General features: G+C 49.9%; 1 protein-coding gene across 1 annotated transcript in view; it reads right to left on the bottom strand.

Moving 5' to 3' along the window:
* The window catches only part of LOC103526083 (protein CEPU-1), a 131,239-nt gene that overhangs the window by 47,774 nt on the left and 61,528 nt on the right, over positions 1-21,937 (bottom strand).

Below are 21,937 nucleotides of genomic sequence, written 5' to 3'. Positions count from 1 at the left end.
ACAGCAGAACCCCTCAGCTCCTCTGAACCAGCTCAACCCCAGCAAGTGGGGATTCTGGAGGAGCTTTAAGGCTCAGCTGAGCTTTGCTGGATGCTGGCAGTGGAGGATATGTCCCTGAATTAAAACCACTCAGCCTCAGATCCATTCTTTATATTCTCCCCAATCTACTTCATCACCGGTGCAGTGGTTGGGATGCAAATTAACTTTGGAGGCACTGAAAAAGAGCAGGAAAACCTCTGGGAGGTCTCACACTGGGTAACCTTAATGACTGTGAGGGGTTTAATGGGCTTTCCATTGCTGCAGGAGCAGGGATGGCTAACAGCCAGGATGAATGGCACGGGGACTTGTCCCAGGCACTTTTAGGGATCATGTCCTTCCTCGGGGTGAGGCTGTTCTCCTTGCTGTGGGTCTGCAAGCAGGACTCTGCTGCTCATTTGCCAGGCAAAGACCTGAGTTCCTGCACTGTCCTCCCTCTCTGGTGTGAAAAACATCTGAGAAATTAAACAATTTTACTGCTGTTCCATAATGATATTACGATAATAATAAATTAAATGTGAGCAGATTTTTATGAGCGACATAAAAAAAAGCAATAGATTCAGCCTGGGCTGAACACCAAGAACTCAGCTCTTGCTCTCAGTTGCATTACAGCCTGAATAAAACCCCACACTCGAGTTGCTGCACTCGTACAAAACCCAGGGATGGTTTTAGGATCTTGTCCTGTGGCCCTCAGCTGTGCTGGGAGCTCAGACCTCTGGGGGTGGAATAAAACAGGGGGAGGAAAATCTGGGGCTTGGGAACTGTGTTCAGCTGCAGACAGCAAATGTCTGCACCAACACAGGGGTGTCCACCCTCCCCCTAAAAGCTGAGGAACAATGAGATGTGGTTTGAACTTCTCAGACCACTCCCTTCTGCTGAGATTATCCCTGAGGAGCTCTAAGCAGGCTGAACTAAAATATATATATTTCCTCTCTCCTCCACACCTGTCTTTTTTTTTTGTTTGTTTGTCTGTTTTGTTGTGATTTTTTTTTTTTTTTTATGAAATGCATCGGCCTGGAGATCCCTGGATAATAATGGAGCCAGAGAGTGTGTAATCCAAGCATTCCCTCTATCATATGGGCATTTAAGTGCTTTTGAAAAGCAACAGGGCTCAGGTAACGCATGAGGCACCAGTGAAATAAGTGTTTTTTGCCCTTCACAGCACCTGGTCACAATCTCTTCTTATCACCTAGACACGCTTCTCTGTCCCTGGGATAGGCAACTTGTTATTTGATTTTCCTCCCTGCCTCTTAAAGCTCCTGAGCCAATATATATTTCTATGTGTATATATATATATATATATATAATAAAGCACAGAAAAAGCAGCCAGCAAAGAGGCACCTTGACCTCTGGAGGCTTATTTAGGGGATGGAGTGCCATGCTCCTGGCCCAAGCTCCTTCCAAACCACCGTGCCAACCCTCCTCCTCCTCACACAAGTGCCAGTCGGGGTCCCCATGGCCAGGGCTCACTGCAGTGAGGTTTTTCCAGCCTCTCCATCTGCTCCCTCTTCCCTCTTCCAGCAGCTCCCATCTCCACCAGGGATGGGAAGCCCTCCTCTCCCCTCCATGCAGGCAGCCAAGCAGAAAGCCTTTGGCTCCAAGCACAGGTGAAGAGCAAAGCTCATCCTGCAGCTTTCCCCTTCCCACCCAGCTCCTGGCACTGGAAAAAGCCTGGAGATGCCTTTTCCACCTTGCTGGAAGTTCTTGCCCATCCTCCTGCTCTGTGATGTGCCAAGGAAGGAGGGGAAAGAGAGGACCTTGGGGTGCCGGAAAGCAGCAGTTGCCTCCAAAAAAAGATGATGCAAAAAGAATTAAGCACAGATGAGGTCATTTTCTCTCTCAAGATCCTTAATCCTTGTTATGTTCCTACTTGCAAGGCAAGGCCTTCTCCTCCAGGAAGAGGAAATGAGGAGCCAGCATCTCCCTCCATGAAATCCTAGTGCCAGTGGTTAGGATCCTGCCTCCTCTGCTCGTGGGTAACTGAGGCAGGGTGTTTAGAGACAGGTGAACCAGAAATGGGACTCAGGAGTCCTGCTCTTGGTCATGGTCACTTTAGTGGCATTTCCCTCCTATGATGAGCCAACACTGTGCTTTACATCTCCATGGGGCTTTTTTGTTTTTAGTGTGGTTTTGCTGGTATTGGTGCACATGAAGCACATGAAGATGGAGGAGATGCTACTGCTCCCTCTCTCTTTCCCTCCAAACAGTAAGTCCCAAGCCTCAGGGTTTCTCCTCCTGGAGAGGTGGAAAAGCTGCTAGCACACCAGCCAGGCAGGGATGCAGAGAAATGGAGCTCCTCACTCTGCACCAAACCTTCTGCTCCATGCTGCCACTCAGGGCACCTCGAAATGACCCCAAGCAATGGAATTTGGGCATTTTAAATACACCTCCCCTACTCATCCCACCTTGCCCTCTCCTGCCCTTGCCCCACACTCCTTGGCCAAGCTTCTTGCTCCCAGAGTACCCACAACCAAGTGGCATCCAGTGCAATCAAGAATTAGGAATAATTAAGCAAGAGGGTGCCGAACCTGAGCACCCTGACCACTGATCCTGCCCATGCCCCAGGTACCTCCCTGTGGTTTTGGCACAGGCAGAGATGGCACATGCCAAGTTCTCCTGAACTGCTCTCTTTGCTTTCACGGAAAATGACAGGAGAAGAGGTGGCCTGGCAGTGGGGGGAAGGAGGTTTTTTTAATTACTGAAGTGTAGTAATTGGCACACAACATTTTTTTTTTTTTGGGGGGGGGGTGAGGTTGTTTGGTTTTTTTTTTCCTTGCCTCTTATGCAGCTTGTTGGTGTTCCAGAGGGCTGGGCTAGAGAGCACAGATTGTCTCAACCCAGCAGGACACCCAAGAAATGAATAATGTTAATTAGAACTGAAAAGAGCTCAGCGAAATTACCACCCCCACTGCTGCTTGCAGTGAAGTGCTCAGGGTACAGGCTCCAGCATGGGGAAGCAGGGATGGGGCTGAGCCTGGCTCACCCCAAAAAACTTGGAGACAAATCTTGACACCCCCTGGGCTTATTTCTGCCACCATTACCTCATTTTCACTGTGAGCCCACCCAAGAGAAACCTTCCCCAAATCCAGGCCATCTGATGGAGTTTCACACACCACAGCACTGACCCCACCATCAAGCAGCCCTCGATGTCTTCTCTTTTTCTTCCCAACCTAAACACCTCTGGATTTGGAAGCAATCCTGTCCACACCTGCAACCCATGGGCTGGACCAAACTGAAAATCTGATTGTTTGTAGGAACTGGCTTGGGGCTGAGTTGCAAAATGGGAGAAGCAGCTTCCTGCTGAGGCTTGGCAAGGAGAAAAACTGCTCCAGCCCTGCCTTGCTCCCAGCATCTCACGTCCCAGGCAGCACCTTCCATCCAGTCTCTGCACCACCAGCCCTGCTATAAATGATCGACTAAACGAGACGGCCGCCCGAGGCAGAAGCATCACATCTCAGATTTATTTCTCTGATTATCACATTTTATTGTTATTTATTAGGATTAATTAAAGGGCAGGCTGTGAACAACTCAATCCCCTTCAAGCACGGTCCCACCACTCTCACAGACTTTCCTCTGGTGTTTCTGCTCTGCAGAAAGGGAAGCTGGGCTATCAATTCCTGACTGATTCAGGTTCCTGGCTGGCTCAGATTGTCCCATGCTCCTGGGGACACACACACTGCCTGGGACAGCAGGGATGCACACACCAAGGACAAACAAGTCTGCAAGGTTTTTTTACTAACAAATATTATGCCAAACCCCTCATTGCCACGACCCAGCCTGGTTTCCCTCTCCTTACTTAACTCACACACAAGTGATTTCTACCAAGGGCTCAAGGCTCAGCCCCTCTGGCCTCTGCAGAGATGGGGTTCTTGCCATGTCCATCCCCACCTGCGCCCCAAGATCACCCCAGCTGTCCTCACTCCCCAAGTGCCAGCTCAGATGGAGGGCATCCCTTGAGCTCAGACACCACCACAGATGCAGCCTCAGGACTTTTGCATGGCACAGCCCCACTGGCAGGGCTGAGAAACCTGCTCAGGGAACCTGCTGCCCACCAGGCAGGAGCTGACCCTGGGATTAACTTAGCACTGGGGTCCAGCAGAACAAAGGGGTCCCAAGTGCCCCCTGTGCAGCATCTCTGGAGGCTGCAGGGGAAGGAGATGCTCTCAGATCAGCTGCTGCCCTGGTGCCTGCTCAAAATCCCACTGAAAACCCCTTTGTTCTTCCTCCCCTCTTCCCTGCCCAGATCTTGGTTCTTGCAGAGGGAATTGAGGCTCTGGATGGGGAGGTCCTGCCTTTCCCAACCTGTATCCTCCCAAGTCCCTGCCCTCTGCAAGGCTTTCCAGGGATTTGGCACCTCCTTGCCATGGAGGGTGAGAGTTAACTCCTGTTTGTAAAGTACCTGCTCTCCTCAACCGAAAGTTTATACATGCAAATGAGTCACACTAATTACATTAATAATAATATACTGGGCTCGAAAAATCCACCTTGGTTCACTGCCCGGGAGTCACAGAGCTGCAAACAACTCCCAGGATGCTGAGTGAGCCGAGCTTATTGCCAAATGCCAAAGAAACAGGAGGTAAACTGGACTGGGGAGGAAGGAAAAACTGCAAAAAGAACCTGAATTCCCCCTCTCCAGCCTGCTGACCCAGCACAGGGCAGGGGACAGAGCAGCCAGGAGCCCCGGGAGCACCCAGCACCCCGTCATTCACTGGAGCCCCAGTGCAAAGCTGGCAGGTCAGGCTGCAGCAGGCAGGGATGGCTTGTCTGGAAAAGTCTTTCTGTCTCTGCAATGCAGCAGTGCACCAGCACCTTTCCAAGTCCCCTGCTCGGCTCATTCAGCCTCTCTATTTATCCTCCTTTTGTCTCTGCTAACAGCGGTGCTCCGTGGGGTGGGAGCATCTCTGGTGTCTTCTGTCTCAGCCTCTTGGATCGTGCCACAAAACATCCATGAGGGCAACAGCTCCCAGCCCCTGAGGTGAGGAAATTGTAGCCCTGACCCTGGGCTCCCCTCCTACCCCCTAATCCTAACCCCTGTGCTCCTAGTCCATCTGCTTGGGTTGATGGCACCAGGAATGGGGGTGATGCCAGCACCAAGCCATCCCGTAGGCAGCTGCCTGGGGACAAGGACAGTTTGCTGATGAAATGTCACCCTGCCAAGGAGCTCCTGCAGCACTGGGATCCAGGGAGGTTTTGTTCTTCCTCCTGGTTTGCTCCTTTTTTTCACATTCCCAAAGGCCCAAGTGATTGTTTCAGGGGGCTTCTGGATAGCAAAAGAGCCCCCAGCAAATGGCACCCCTTGTCCAGCAGCCAGGGAAAGGTTTTTCCTTTCTGCAAGGAGGGCACCAGCCCAGGTCTAGACTCTGGCAGCTGCCTGCACGCCTGAAAAGCTTAAAAAGAAGGTGTGGGAAACGCCAGGAGAAGAAAATAACTCCCAAATGATCTCATCCTCTCCCCATAGGTGTTACATAGCAGTTTAAACCCTGCAAAATAAATTAAGGTCTCCTCATCTGAGGAGGTGTGGAGGAGAAGTCTTCTCTCTCTGCCTCCAGAAACCTGTTGAGATGTCTCCTTGCTAAGCACTTTTCTCTAGAAAACTGCTCCTTTGCCACCTACAAGCCCCGGGTTGAGAGTCACTCAAGACACCCCAGCTCCCCATCCTTCTCCCTCCCTTTCCCTGGCAGCTCCTGCTCCCTCCTCCAGCCCAGCAGGGAAATTCCTTCAGGCTCCACTCCTAGCAGCCCCAGCCCATCCCCACCACTGAACTGCCTCAGTTATGAGCTGTGGGCCTCCTGAAGAAATCCTGGCACTCTACTTTGCACAATTTTGACATCAATAGCCCAGGAATAAAGTGATGCCATCCACCCTGACTGGCTGCAGCAGAGCCCCTTTCACCGAGCACACGGGAGAGGGACTGCTGAGCTATAACTGCACTGAAAATGTATTAGAAGGGAAGCAATGCACTTAACTTATTACAAACAGGGAATTATCACACAAGTGGCTTTTCCTTATGACTTGAAGCACAAAAAAAAGGAGCAGTGAGGAGTTAGAGCTCTCTGCAGGGCTGCGGAGAGAGGAGGAGGAGGGAGGGATGCAGCAGGACAAGAGGAGCAAAGGGGAGTGGGAAGAGATGCAGACAGAGGACACTGCCCAGGGACAACATGGGGAAATCACAAGCACAAAATCAGGTATCAGGTTTTCAAGGCACTGGCAGAGCTCTCCAGTAGCTCAGGACACAAACACAGGGCTGAGATGGGGAGGGACCTGGTCAGGCTGGGGCCACCCACAGCAAATGGGAGCTGGGACATGATTTGTAGATTTGTAGCCTGAAAATAACTGCAGGTTAACATCTCCTTCCCATGCCAGTTCTTCCTCACGTTCCTAATTGCAATTTCACCCAAGTTCTGCTGGCAGATGGGTAGAGATGGACAGAATGAGGACAACAAGCCAAGGTGGTCCAGACTGCCTGAGACTACATGGGAGGAGCTGGGCATCCCAAGCCTTTGGGGATGAATTCCCCTTTGGCGGAAGAAGTTTCTCCATCTCTGATCACAAATGGCCAAGATAAGAAGGTAACTTGTGCCTCCTCCTCTGACATATGTCTCTTCACAGAAACTTAACAAGAACCCACAGAGCTACAGACACAGAGCTACAGAACCCACAGAGACAGCCAAACCCCATCACACAGCCAGATCTTCCCTCATCACGTAACTACGAGGTTGTTTGCCACATGAACAGAGTTCTAGCACCCCATCCTGATGGGATGGGGACTTAACCCTGAGAGAAGGTGGCAGAGGAGCAGAAAGGAAATTGGAAAACCAGAGGAGGGGAAGAACAAGATGGATGTGAAGGAAGGAAACACCATAGAGCCAAAAGCAATGGGACCCTTCCCAGCCACGCCATTTGCAGTCTCCATTTATAAATTGGCACTAATGAGACTGAAAACAAGAGAGGGAGGGAGGTAAAAAACCATTCCTTGAACAGACCCCCCTTTTCCTTCTCTCTCCCCTTGAGGACATCATCCTTAAAATATATTTCATTTCACAGCTGCATTATGGTACCACAAAATCCTGCGAATCCAATTTAAGAACAGATTACCTCCTCACTTACTTCATTTGAAGCAATTACATGTTAATTTTCATTGAGACCAGCCTAATGCATACCAATCTGATGCTGCAATCTCATTTGAATACTTGAGGGAACTCTAGTTGGGCTCCAGGCTCTGGAGGCTCACATTTAAAGGGCCACTTCACTTTTCCTTTCCCTTTTCCCCCAGTTATCTGTGCTTTCATCCCACTTGTGGTGTTCCCTCCATCCCTCCCTGGCCTTCTCATCAACTGGTGCCATTCATCAGAGCAACTAAAAAGACCTAAAAAGTCCTGCAGCAAACCCTGTAGAGCAACACTCTGCTCACCACCAGCTGGGTCCTTAAGGCAGGCCCTTTCCCCAAGCCAAAATTCAGCCTTTCCAAGACCTTTCTGCATCAAGTTAATAAACTTCCAGCATCAAAGACACCACTCAACACGTGCTGCTACTTCACATGTCTCTGCAAAACAACTCCTCCCAGGCCAACAACAGCCTCTGCCAGGTTTCTAGCTGATGGTTATCTACTGCTCCCTCACACTGACTTGAAGCTTCCCATCCAGCCAGGCCCAGGGTATTGATCCATGTCTCGGGCACCGAGCTTGGAGTCATTAATAATGCCACAAGAGCATGGATTCAGCTCTGGGTGGAGGCGCGGGGGCATGTCGAATCTGTCTTGCTGTACACATCTCAGAGAGGAGCATTCCTGTCGGAGGCTTGCACCTTAATTAGATTTCTCAGATTGCCCAGGGCCCCGAGACACTTGTGCAGACACCATATAAATGTATATGGCATTGTGCTGTAATTAATCCGGGGTGATGCAGGCGGAGCAGGAACGAGGGGCTGATGCGTGGTGACACAATCAGCCCCAACATTTCAAGCATGGTGCTGGGTGCAAGCCCACCCCGTGATCCAATCCCCATCAGCTGCAATCCAAGGAAGTTCCCTGTTCGTGCCACGCACCAGAAATAGAGGAGAAGATGAGTATTTGGGTGGAGGAAAAGGTGGCATCTCAGAAGCAGAAGGATTCGTCGTGCTGCCTCCCCAGGCAAAGGTACCTCCAGCTCTCCCTCCACATGAGCAGCTCAGCAGCCAGGAAGACAACACAAAGCACTAAAGTTGAGCAGAGATGAATTGCAGCTCCTCCTCCCTCCCAGAAAAGAATCAATTGCATCAGGCAGCTGGCTGTGGCATTGCTGAAAGCACCCAGGTGAACCCAGACATCCCTGTCCCACTTTGGATGCTCCACCTATAGGCATGATGGAATGAGGCTGGTGAGGCAGTTTTATCAGAGAAAATCTTTAGGGAAGGAGTCTGAGCTGAGGAGAACTCAGGAAAGGTGCAGAAGAAGATGAAGTGATGGAAGAAAAAATTTTGGCTGAAACATCATCCAACCTCCTGAAGCCTTTTACTCCCCTGTGAGTCCCCTGCCTGGAGCTGGGGGTGGGTTGTTCCCTGAAAACAGAGATGTGAGACCTTCACCTCCCCAGGGGTGTGATGTCTCAGCCTCACCTGTGCCCAGGTACTGCCCCAGGGAGTAAAAAAGCCTTTTGGGACAGAAGGGAGTGGGCCAAGGCACGACAGGGCTTGGATAGGATGAAATAAGTCACTGGGCCCCGTGGGGTGTGTCAAGAAACTAAATAATCAGGATTCAAGGGAGAAAAGGCAGTTGCCTGGGCAACAGTTTGCTGCTAACACATCTGCCACCCTGCACGACTGCCCAGATGCTGCTCAGGTGCCAGAGAAGCCCCAGGGCCCAGCCTGCTGCCCTGGCAGCCCCACAGCATCCCAAGGATGCTGGCACAATGGGTTTCCCCAAAGCTGGGTGGGAAACCAGAGTCACCCCATGCCCTGAGGCAGCACTTAACAGGGCCTGACAGCTCTTGCTGTCCATCCTCACACCCCAAATGACAGTGGCCATCAGTGAGAAGCCAGAAGGAGGTGACATCCCACTGCTCACCTGTCCTGCTCCGGGGAGCATCCCTCCCTCATGGACTCCTTGTTTTTTCTTCCTTCTCCTTCTCCCACCACACTCACTTCCTAAAAGCTCCTCTGCAGCAAGCAAGGAAGGAGATGCCTCTGCTGGCAGACACAGATGCCAAGGTGACACAAGGACACAGCAGATGCTGGTGACACCAGCACCCAACCTCTTGCCCCAAGACCACCCCCATCACCCACTGCTCTCCAGCAAGGTGGGGACCACAGCACCCTCAGCTGACTGCAGGAGGTGCAGAAGCACCCACGCCTCAGCTGAAACAAGGTTTGGGTGCCTTGGGGACACATTTTCAAAGCACCTGGAAAGACTTTGGTTGCCCAGTTCCCACTGAAGCAACTCAGTCCCTGTATGCACCTTTGAAAACGTGGCCTTTATAGTTTTCCAGTTTGATGTCACATCTGTAAGAATATATGGTGGTTTTGTTGGTTTTTTTTTTTCCTTCTCCTCACGCTCTTCTTCTTTTTAAGAGTTCATACTTTGAAATCTAATTTTTATTTATTTTCCTTTCCTAGAAAAGGGCTGACTCCCCACTGAGCACAGAAGGAGACAGAGAAGAGAGGGTGGGGAGGAAGCCTTCAAAAAGTGCCCAGATTTAATTTTTAATCAGAGGAACAGGAAAAGAAATTTGTTGATGATCAAACAGATTCAAGTACCTTAAAAGAAAGGGACCATCAGTAAATGGAAACTAGTTAAGAAATTACATGAAAGAAATGAGAGATGCTCGAGAAGCAGAAAAGATGCTGTAACCAAGTGGAAAACCAAACCCATCAGTCCCAAACCACTGGAGCAGTGAGAAACAGGAGGTGAAGCATTTGTTCTGCACAAGTGGCAGAGGATGGGAGAGCTGGTGCTTTGCAGAGGTGCTGAGGGAGCCCAGAACCTCAGAAAGAGCAGCCCTGGCTGGCTTTGTACCTGCACAGCTCAAACAAGTGCAGACAGTGGAAAAAAGGGCTTCATTGCTTTGAAAAACAGCACCCCGGGGGCTCTGTGTTTTCCTTTGCCTCCTCGGCACCTTCCAGCTCAGAGTGCGCTCAGTTTAGAAACCCAAAGAGGGTGGGATTGGTTTATTTATTTAGTTACTTTTCCTCCTCCTTTGCTTTGCTTTGAATCCACTTGGCAGGGCTTTGCAGCTCAGGCGGGGACCTAAAAAGCCAGAGGAGCCCTCTGGGGGCTGAGGGACAGAGGGATTTAGGGAGGGGAAGAGGAAGAAGAGGAGGAGGAGAGACCACAGCAGCATGGAGCAATCCTGCAAGGGAGGATTTCAGACAGAGATCAATCCATCCTCCATCCCTAAGGCACCTTCCCAAGCTAAGAGGCTGGATCCTGTTGCTTCCCTGGACCTGCAAGTCACTCAGATAACTCCGAAACCTTTTAGCCAGGAAAACAGAACTGCCTTTTGGTGTCACACCAGAGTTAGTGGTGGGCAAAGCCCCCAAAGCATCAGATGAGCAGTCAGGTCCTTGGCAGGCATGGAAACTTTAATATGGATGCTCCGTGACGGAGTGAAGAGGTCTCCAAACCCCAGTAAATGTTTTATTAGGGCAGCTCTGGCTTTCATGCCCAAGCCTTGCTCTTTTTGGACTCTGGGGATCTTGTTGTGATTGGAGAGACATTGCTCATCACCTCCCCATCTCCCAGGAAGAGCCCTGCCAAGCTTTTCCCTTCCATCAGGCTGCAAATGGATTTAAAATAGTAGCCTGAAAGATCATAGAATCATAGAATTAGCCGGGTTGGAAGGGACCTCAGAGATCATCTAGTCCAACCCTTGACCCACCGGAGCAGTTGCTAGACCATGGCACTGAGTGCCACATCCAGTCTTTTTTTAAATGTCTCCAGGGACGGAGAATCTACCACCTCACCGGGCAGTCCATTCCATAGCCTGATCACCCTCTCCGTGAAGAAATTCTTTCTAATATCTAACCTAAACCTCCCCTGGCACAACTTAAGACTGTGTCCTCTTGTCTTGTTGAAGGTCGTCTGTGAAAAGAGTCCAGTTCCCACCTCGCTACAGCCTCCTTTCAGGGAGTTGTAGACAGCAATGAGGTCTCCCCTGAGCCTCCTCTTCTTCAGGCTGAACAGCCCCAGCTCTCTCAGCCTCTCCTCATAGGGCCTGTGCTCGAGTCCCTTCACCAGCCTGGTTGCCCTCCTTTGGACCTGTTCCAGGACCTCTACATCCTTCTTAAACTGAGGGGCCCAGAACTGGACACAGTACTCGAGGTGTGGCCTCACCAGCACTGAGTACAGGGGCAGAATCACCTCCCTGGACCTGCTGGTGACGCTGTTTTTGATACAGGCCAGGATGCCATTGGCCTTCTTGGCCACCTGGGCACACTGCTGGCTCATGTTCAGTTTCTTGTCAATGCAGACTCCCAGGTCCCTTTCTGCCTGGCTGCTCTCCAGCCACTCTGTGCCCAGCCTGGAGCTCCCCATGGGGTTGTTGTGGCCAAAGTGCAGGACCCGGCACTTGGCCTTGTTGAACCTCATCCCGTTGGAATCGGCCCAGCTCTCTAGTCTGTAATGGCAGGACCACCCCAAAACCCTGCTCCCCCACCCTCAAAAGAGTATAACCCAGCTCCTCCCTGGGTTTCCAGCTCCCAGAGAACTTCAGATTTGGAACAGTGCATGAAGAAACATTGGGTCAGACATGATCTTGGCATACAAGGACTCCTGTTCCAAAGGACACCAGGCCAGCAGCATAAATAAAAGTGCACAAAGCTACTTTCCTGCTTACATCTGTGCCTACCAGAGCTATTCTGGAGGAGAAATCACACACCTCGTGTCCTATTAGAGCTGCTCCCATTTATTTTTTTTCCCCCAATTCTAAAAAATATTCTAAAAAAATATTTACATCCAAAATAGACAGAAAAGCCTGGTGCCAAGAAAATAGGGATTTTTATAGATCTTCTTTCTGTGAGAAATTACCAAGACAACAAGTCACTAAGTTCCAATAAAGGATTTGACATTTTCCTGAATAAAAATAGCACCTAAAGTGGCATCATGTCAGATAACACCTTATGGGCAAGCAGGAGACTGAAAACCTTCTAACAACACGCTGAAACTCACCCATGGGATCCCACTGGGGCCACCTAATCCTCTACCCTTTTCCATTGGATTTCACACTGATTTCCACGGGACTATCAGTCTCCTCCCTATTAAGTTTGATGTTTTTTTGCTGGTTTTGTGGTTTTGTTTGGTTTTTTTTAACTGACAAAGGCCAGGAATTGTCTTGTTTTGAGGCATACACACAGCAACAGCTCGGAGCAGCATCCCAATTACCTGCACGGGGCCATGCTGGATAGTGAGGTGTGTTGGGGGAGTTTTGGATCAAGCAGAAGGGCAGGTTTTGGTCTTGTTTTCATGTTGTTTTTTTTCCATCAGCTTTAGTTCAAACCCCAAGTGCAGCTGCTTATGTTACAAGACCTGCCTGCAAAAACACATGCCAAGATACAGCCTACACAAGGCACTGAATGCAAGGGATGTGGAGGGGTACTGGGACTGCCTGCTCCAAGTAAAGGATGCAGCTCCAGGAGATGCAGTTTTACCATTTGTCCTTTCCCTTAAAAGCATAAAAATCCCAACCATCCCATAATACCCATCAGACATGCACATATGATATCACCCTGGGAATAAAAGGAGACTGAAGGCTACAGAGAGGAAAGCTCAGTCAGCGACTGACTGAGAACACCAGGATTTTGTAGAAACATTAGGACTGTGCCAGCTTTCTGCATTTCCTCCCTCCAGCAACAGAAAGCCCCGAGGTGTGTGGACAAAAGCAGCCCAGGAGGTGTTTCCAGGACCCCAATCCCCCCAGCTCCCAGAGGGTGTTGATCCTGTGTGCCTAGCAGCAGGGATGGGATCCCAGCTCTCCAGCTCCAGGAGACACCTCCCCAACCCACGATTCTCTTCCCCACCACAGCTAATTAACACCCAACCCCTTTCTTTGACTAATGAACCCCTGCCTGGGCACACGTGCCAAGTCCCAGGTGTTGACCCAAAGCCAAGGCTGCCTCCTGAGCCTTTGGATGTGGCTGGGCTGGCAGATGGATGGAAAAGAAAGGTTGGAAAACACTGACAGTGCTGGAAGAGCTGGGGAAGGGAAGAAGGGAAGGGGGATGCTTTCTGCTTGGTGCTTTTGTGCTCTCCCCAGCTCCTTTGGTGAAGCCAAGCTGCCTCATCACACCCCACCTCCCCCCTGCCATCCTGGAGCTTGACCCTCCTTATCCAGATGGCCAAAATCTCCCAAATCTCTCCTGCAGTTCTCCAGGAAAATGCCCGGTGGTTTCACGACATCCAAAGCCACTCCATCCCCCCTTCCTCTTCCCCAGATCTGGAGGTGTCCAAAAGAAAATCACCTTTATCCTGGCCCAAACCAGGACAGGAGGGATGGAGGGACAGTAAGGACTGGCAGGGAGAGGTGGGGATTGCATCAATTGAGAGGCTTTCTTCTCCTGTTTTTAAAAATCTAGCACATGAATGTGCTTATTTAAAAATGGAAATTCAAACTAATTATTAGCTGGAGGCTTTCAAGTAAAAATGTAGGGCATGCAATATTATCTGGGATAATAGCAATTGTTTTCAGCTTCAGGAAGTGCATAAGTAATGGAGTTTCACCAGTTGTCCAGCTTAGTTAAGCAGGGGACACATCCACTGGGCAGCCTGTCACCTCTTACCATAAAACCAGCCACCTTTTCACCCTCTGTCCCCTGCCTCCAGCCTGGCCACCCACTTCTCCTGCACCTGAGGAGCCAGAGCCATGTGGTCCCTACACCACAGCATGTATTTCCCCTCAGTGGACAGACTGGACCTGAAAGTTCTGATATTTAGAAATAATAATGAAATAATCCAACCTGACACTTCCAAGACAGGAGCCTGGGATGTACATTTTTAGCTACTCTTTAAAGCAGAAATGAAAGCATGGTGAGCCCTTCCTCTTCCTGCCCCTCAGCCATCAGAACTGATTAAACTCATCACACAAAAAAAAGGCTCTTTGCTTGGTTCCCTTTTAAGATGCTCCATGGGATGCACAGAGCTGTGAGTCCTCAGCAGCTTTTCAGCAGTGTCACTGCTCGTGGGCAGCAGATATCAAAGCCAGGGGAAGAGAAATGTGGCATTCACATGTGAGGAACTGTTTGGCAGCAAGAAAAAAAAAAAATCTCTGTGCCTGCACGAGCAGTGTCAGGAGAGAACTTCTCCAGGCCAGCACTGGCCGCAGATGTAACCCACTTGCAAGTCAACTGTGATCAAGGGGAACCAGAGAGGTTGCCAATTAAAACCAGGGAATGATTTTCAAAGAACAAAGAAATCTGTGGACATTGTTTGATGGTGCATATTCTGCAAGATGCAAAAAGGGAAAAAAAAAAAAAAATTAAAAATGGCTAAAAATAAGCTGGATGCTGGGAGCCAGCTCCTCAGCCCAGCCCAGACAATGGCTTCAGGGAGTTTGCAGCTTTAGCCATGCAGCCATCATTGTTGCTAAGTTCTGATCTCTATTTAAACTTGCAGAAGGTTTTCTTTCCCTGAAAAAATAAAATAAAATACAAGAATCTCCCCTTCCATCTTGCTGCTCATCTCTCCTAAAGCAGCTCACATGATGATGATCAAAAATAAGCCCTCCAAGCCTAAGCTCACTAACATTCATTTCTCTCCTGCTAATGCTGGACTTCTTACTGTTAATCCTTAAATATATCCTTAAATAAGAATGACAGTACCTGAAGCGCCTAACAACCCCTATCACAAACAGAGACAGCCTCTGCATTCCTAATTTAGCTTCCCACATGAGAGCTGACACTAATCCCAGATCCTGAGTCCTGGATATCTCCGACATAAATGCCATCACCTCGCTCACCTTGACGGTACAGAGCAGCCTCAACTTTCCTTGTCCTGCTCAACTTTCAGAGCTGGTTCTCACTGCACCCAAACCAAGTTTTTGCAACCTGCAAGAGCAGGTGACTCCTTGTAAATCCCAAAGTCCAGTTTTCTGAAGGCTCCAGACCAGCACGGAGCAAACAGTGAGAAAGGAGCATCCAGACTCAGCCTAACGGCGAGTAAATGGATTCAATTCCAAAATAAAATACACCTGGATGAGTGGGAGCACTTAGGACACAAGCAAAGGACACTTGACATTTTGCAGCAAGTTCAGAAAGAAAGCAAAGCTTTTCAAAGCAGAGCTGGCCCCTTAGTCCTCTGTAGATGTTGGTATTTCTCTCCAAAGAGGGAATTTGAAAAGACTACAAGGAACCACAGCTGCCTCCAGCAAAGCAAGCACCAAACCCAGCCACTAAATGCAATCCTGACCAGGAAAAGCAGAGAGAAGGGAAGGATTTTCACCTGGTTCTGCAGGCAAATTGTTAACACTTCCCACCAACTGCTGGAATCATCCCCACCCAAGCCACAGACAAGAAACTCTGCAGGAGCAGTGAGAAGAGCCAACAACAAGCCAGGCAAAAGCCCTAAACTTCCTTGCAAGCCCCCATGGCATGGACCCAGCAGGAAAACCATGGGTCAGCTCCAAGCTGACCAAGGGAAGGTGCCAAAGCCCAGCACCCTGTCACAGCCATCAGCTGGCAAGGATGCTATGGCATCCCAGGACACTGCAGTCTGGGGATGGGTGGCATCCCCCTGCAAAGCACCTGGTGCCATGGTTGGAATAATGATTCAGAGCAAGAGCATTGCCCTGGACTTCTGCAAATTTGCATTGGATGAAGTGCAGGCTCCCCAAAGCTGAGCAGGGATGGGGGCTCTGAAGTCTGAATTGGCTCTGCTGTGCTTAGGAGAGGGGAGAAGCTGGAACTGTGCTTTAATGCATCACCCTGTGCTGTGGTGGGAGGACTGCTGGAGGAACTGGGTGTCCACCAGAGCTTTTGGGAGCCTCAGCATCCCTGACCCCCCCCTGCATGCACAGGGCATGGCTACTGGGTGTAGGGAGCCCCCTGAATTCCTGCCTGCTGGCTCCAACTCCCTCCCCATCAGCTCTTCCCATCATGTGAGTCTGCAGGAACATGTCTGGAATGGGAAAACAGGGCTTGGCATTGCTTGGCCAGCAAGCCTTGGTGGTTCTCCTTGCTTGGATTTTCATCCTGTGGCACAAGGGAAAGGATAATGGCTGCCCAGCTCCCAGAGGCTGTTAGTTACACAGCATTAAACATTAGCTTTCCAGAATGGAAATTCTCAGAGATTCTGAGATGGACGAGTGTCCCTGAGGCTTACACCTCCACAGGACAGAGCAATAACATTCCAAAGGTCAGGAGAGGCACAGGTTCCCAGGTCTGATTCCTATCACAGCTGAGATAAGCAGCGACTGCAGCCTGGGAGCAGGTTCAGCATTCAGGCTGAGCTGGGATTTTGCTTTGGGCCCAGCCTCCAGCCAAGAGTGAAGTGGAACAAAATCCCTAGAAGAAAACATTTGGCTTCTCTGTTTTCTCTGGACAAGGTCTGACTCCCCCTCGCTCACACTCGGTTGGTTCAGGAAAACAAAATCCTGCTCCTTCTGTGTACTGGATCCCACACACCAAAAGGAACTGGCAAACCTCACCACTGCTCACCAGCAATTTCTGCTGGAGACTCAGATCTAAGGAGGCATCCACTAGATACAATTTACATCCCACTTAAAGACTCAGAAGAGGGAATGAGGCGACTGTGCTGTGTTTGCCTTCTGCTGGACCCCCTTTCATCCTGGGATGGAGCATGGGAAGCTTTGTTCTATGCAATAACACACGAGGACACTTCTGGGCTCTGCCAAACCTCACAATACAACCAAGTATTTCATAACCTCTCTCTGATTTTCCTTTTAAGCCCCAGCTCTCAGTCGTACGCAGTTATACAAGAAACCTCGGCTTTCATTAAGGAAAAAAGAAACCCTCTGCACTTCTCCCTCTACCCCTTAAAAAAAAAAGAAAAATCCCACCAAAAAAATAAAACAAAAACCAAAAAAAAAACCCCAAATCAAACAAAAAAAGACCCAACAAAGCAACAATGAAACACTTCAGAAACCACCTCCACTCTTCAGACACAGGGTTTTAAAAGGGAGGCTCTGGATTTTGAAGCCCTGAGCTCCACTGTGCTTACTCCAAACCACACAGGAGCCCCTCAGAACAACTCTCAGGCTCCTTCCTGCCTTTAATCTGTCTCAGCAGGCACAATAAACAACTACAAATAGAATAACAATATGGAAAAAGGGAGCTGGGAGGAGGGGAAAGAAGATGGGGTAATGCAGAGAAGGTCTGAGATACCAGGGAAGGCTTTTGAGAGCCATCCATGCTAATTATGGTGTTAAAAACCTGTCAGTCGAAGGGCTGGATATTAAATGGAATTGGCTTGAGATGACAGGGCTGAACTGGATTTTTTAAAAATTATTTATTAAAATGCTCTGGTTACAAATTAATGTTCTTAGATCCAAATGTATTATTGTCTCCCTGGCTTTGATCTGCAGAGCACTTTGAGCGACGGATGGGAAAGGTTGTCAGCTTCCCCCCTGCATGCCTCTAAGTGACTCCACGGCCCTCCCCGTAACACAGCTTTGCAGTTTCCTCCAGCAATCCCTTCTGTGACACCTCCAGGAAGATCCACACACCACAGACAGGTTTTAAGGAGCTGAGGAGCAAGCTGGAGCAGGGTTTGCTCCATCACATCAGTACCGTCTGCTGCCTCCGAGCTGCCTTGGGGTAAGCTCAGGGCCAAGCACATCTCCTGCCTGCTGCAAAGCCACTTCGGGGGTGAATTCATAGAATCACAGACCTGTCAGGGTTGGAAGGGACCTTAAACATCTAGATCCAGCCCAGCTTGGTCTTAAAAACTTCCAGGGATGAGGCTTCCACCACCTCCCTGGGCAGCCTGTGCCAGTGTCTCCCCAGCCTCGTGGGAAAGAACTTTTTCCTAAAGTCTGATCTGAATCTACCAACCTCTAGTTTGAATCCATTCCCCCTAGTCCTGCCTCTACCCAAGATCCTAAAGAGCTCCTCACCAGCTTTCTTGGGAGAAAGAGCAAGCACCTGCATGGCCATCTGCCCCCATGCTCAGGATGGATCAAAAGCTTGGGGATAAAGTTGTCTGACCCAGGCTTTTGAACAAGCTTTGGACCCAAGATCCAGGACTCTTCCCCAGATTTGAGGGAAAGGTTTCAAATTCAAAGAGGGGGGATTTAGATATTAGGAAGAAATTCTTTCCTGTGAGGATAGGGAGACCCTGGCCCAGGTTACCCAGAGAAACTGGGGTTGCCCCATTCCTGGAAGTGTTAAAGGATGGGGCTTGGAGCAACCTGGGCTAGTGGGACGTGTCCCTATCCATGCAGAGGGATAGAACTAGATGGTCTTTAAGGTCCCTTTCATCCCAAACTATTCCATGAGTCCATGATTCAGCTTTGCCCAGCAAAAGGATCTTTAGGAGAGACTCAGAGCTCTCCTCCTGCTGACTGCAAGCAGCCACTTGGTCTGTGCCCCCTGGTCAGACAAAAAGTAAACAGCTGTGTTCCAGGAAACCTGAGGCTGTTGCCCATCTCCAAATCTGTGGGATTTAGAGGTCAGGGCTCCCAGCCCAGCATTCTGCTCCTCCAGACAGCCTGGAGAAGGAGGTGATGGGCAGGCTGCTCCGGAGGCTCTAGCTCCCAACCATGCGTTGGGGTCCAATGAGCAGAGCTCAGATGCAAACCCCCTCCAGTGGAAACCTTCACCTGTGTTTTTGGGATGCCCATCACTGCTCTGGACCCTCAGACAGGGCTGGGAAATCACCTTCCCCCCACCCAGAAGCCTGGGCTCATCCATCACACACAAATTCAGCCTCCAAGAGCCTTGGCTCTCTCTAGACTTCACTCCACTTGGCTCCCAGGTCACCTCCTTCTTTCCTGCTTTATCTCTTCTTATTTTTTACTTTTTTTTCTCTAAATTTTTTTTTTTTTTTGCCCTAAAAATGTCTGTACAATTTCCCTCTCGATAACACACGAGTTAATTAAGCAGTGATCTCCTGGAGACAGGTTGCTACAAGGAGATAAGCACCAGCTCCTGTTCACCATAAACAGCTGTGCTCTGGACCAGCTTCTGGGGATTTGCTGCTTTTGTACAGAAGACAAAACAATCATTGCCAATTGAATCTGGACATCATATTTTCCCCCTCCACCATCCTGACATCTCCACGATCCATCCAGAGGAGGCGAGTGGTGCCTTAGGAGAAATTAATACCTGGAGTTTGTTAGAAAGACAAAAGCTGTTCATGGGGTTGGTGGAGGAATACACAGAAGAGAAAAAAATAAAATAAAAGCCCAGGGATTGGAAAAAAAAATATTAAAAATTCCATATCTGTCATTCAGAAGGTTGCAGAACACTGATGTGACAAAGAGACAATTCAACAAGTAGAAGCACAAAGCAAGGAAGAATCAAAGCAAAACAAACCAGTTTTGCTCCAACGTGGGAGACCTTTGCTCAGCTTCCTACCTGCTGTTCTTCAACCACCTATTTTTACCACAGTCTCACCAAGAAGATGACACCAAAAGATCAATGTGGACCTGGAACCATCCACTAAATGGGACAAGAATCCTGAGCTCACTCGGCACCCAAGGACAGCTGAGACACCAAGGCTGGAGGATGCTCTGGAGGACCTGAAGATGCACAGAGCTGGACTCATTGCACCCACCAGGGATGCAAGGCTGGATCTAGGGCCCCAAAATCCCCTAAAAATGGCAGAATCTGAGACTTTCACACTTCTGGATGCTTCAGTAACCTCCTCTTGGGCTGCTCTGCTGCTGACACAATTACCAGAATATCATCAGTGATATGCTGGGAACTGCTCATTAAATACAGTCACTCTGTCTTGGGGGGGTAGGGGGGACAAAAGAAAGGTAGGGGTTCCTTTTTTATTCCCCTTGCATGTGGTTTTAATGATTTTAAATCTTTTCAACCCAATTAGAGTTCTGTATCCTGATGAGGGACTCTGAGCTATTGTGCACTGGAGCCATTATCTGGCAGCCCATAGAAAAATTAGTACCTGGAGAGGCTGCACAGGGAAATAAATCTTTGCCTGACATTTTGGGACCAATTCTTGGCCAATTAGAGCACACTTTGCTGCGTGGGTAATGTGTATCCAAACTGCTCTTCCTGCTGAAAAGGCCAAGCAGAGAACAAGTGTAATCCATGCAAAAGGGAAGGAAAAATGACCCGGCTGCAGACTCCGACCTCCCCAGCAAGTAACAGACCCTGCTGCAGAGAGCCACAACTTCCCTCTGACCCCAAAACCTTGAGGCACAGAGGATAAAAGCTGCTGGGTTTTGTGCCACCAGCCCCATCCTGCTCCTCTCTTGCCCCATTTCTACTGCTCTGCCTGCAATCCCTGAGCCGTGGGAATGGAGGATGGGAATAAAGCCAGAAGAGGGGACCTGGCTGGTGATGGATGTGTCCCAGCATGGTCCTGAGGCTTTTAATCTTGCAATGATGAAAAGCCCACCAAGGCAGGGGGGACACAGGCTGTGCAGCACATATTGATGGCTCTGAGACAGCCTGGAGGGGAACAGGAAAGATTCCAGGTGGATCTGAGGAGGTTGACATCCCATCCCTTGGAGTGGAGTGGACCAGAAGTTTTGTGGAAGCCTCACTCCCTTCCAAAGTGAGAAAGGGGACCCAAACCAAGAGCCTGTTGCATGCAGAGTGTGTGGACAGGGTGCATGGACAAGGAGGACATTGGAGATGGCTATGGACAGACAACCCTCTTGGCAGCCCCCAGAGTGCAGCACAAGATGCTCCCAGAGCCCCCTGAGCACAGGAACCATCAGGTCACTCAGCTCTCCCTCCTCCCCTCACTCTCCTCTGCAGTGTTTCCAGGGCAATGGGGGAAACAAGGATTAAAACAAAACTCAACCCAAGAATCACAGAATCATAGAACTGGCTGGGTTGGAAGGCACCTCAGAGATCATCAAGTCCAACCCTTGATCCACTCCCCCCGTGGTTCCCAGCCCATGGCACTCAGTGCCACATCCAGGCTCTTTGGAAAGATCTCCAGACACGGAGAATCCACTACTTCCCTGGGCAGCCCATTCCAATGCCTGATCACCCTCTCCAGAAAGAAATTCTTTCTCATCTCCAACCTAAACCTCCCCTGGCACAACTTGAGCTGATGATCTCAAATCTGGAGGAGCAGAGGGATCTGCTCCATCCAAAGATCTGTCAGGGGAGCTCAGGAAAATGCTGGAGAGCAGGTAAGCTCCAGGTGGGGTATTGCCTGAAGTTCTGAGCATGGAACAGTCCCAGTGGGCTCAGAAAGCCCAACCACATGGTACCTCCTTCTCAGAGAGAGTCTCATGCTATGTAGTTCACAGAGCAGGCTCTGCAGCCATGCAGAGCTGATGCCCCCTCTGTGCCAGCTCCTTGGTGTCTCTGCAAGGTGGGGAAAGCCTGGCTCTACTTTACAGAACGGTTTTGAATCATCAGTAGCCCTGCCCACCCCTCCAGAGGAAAAGGACTGAATGGAGAGCATGGACCACAGCAGAAAACAGAGGTCAGTGTGGACTGAACACCTCAGCCTCCTCCAGCACCACCACGGAGCTCAGCAAAGACCAAACCCCCCAAGTTCCCATTTGGAAACAAGAAACTGGAGTTACAAACAACAGCTGGGTGTTTCTGATCTATTTGTCCCAGGCTCTGCCTGCCACTGCCACCACAGCCCAGCTGTGTGGGCAGGAAGCACATCTGGAGCTACAGCAAGAGCAGAGCAGGTCACCTGGCAGATGAAATCAGTGCCTTTGAACACCTTCCATCCTCATCCACCCAGGGAGGCAGGAGGAGAAGGGATTGGAGGCTCTTTGGGTTCATCACACAGTCAAAGAAGGATGGGGGAGGCTGGAGAGGG

Source organism: Calypte anna, chromosome 24 (assembly GCF_003957555.1).
Source record: "Calypte anna isolate BGI_N300 chromosome 24, bCalAnn1_v1.p, whole genome shotgun sequence".
NCBI classification, from domain to species: Eukaryota; Metazoa; Chordata; class Aves; order Apodiformes; family Trochilidae; genus Calypte; species Calypte anna.
This window is presented reverse-complemented; position numbering and strand designations above follow the sequence as displayed.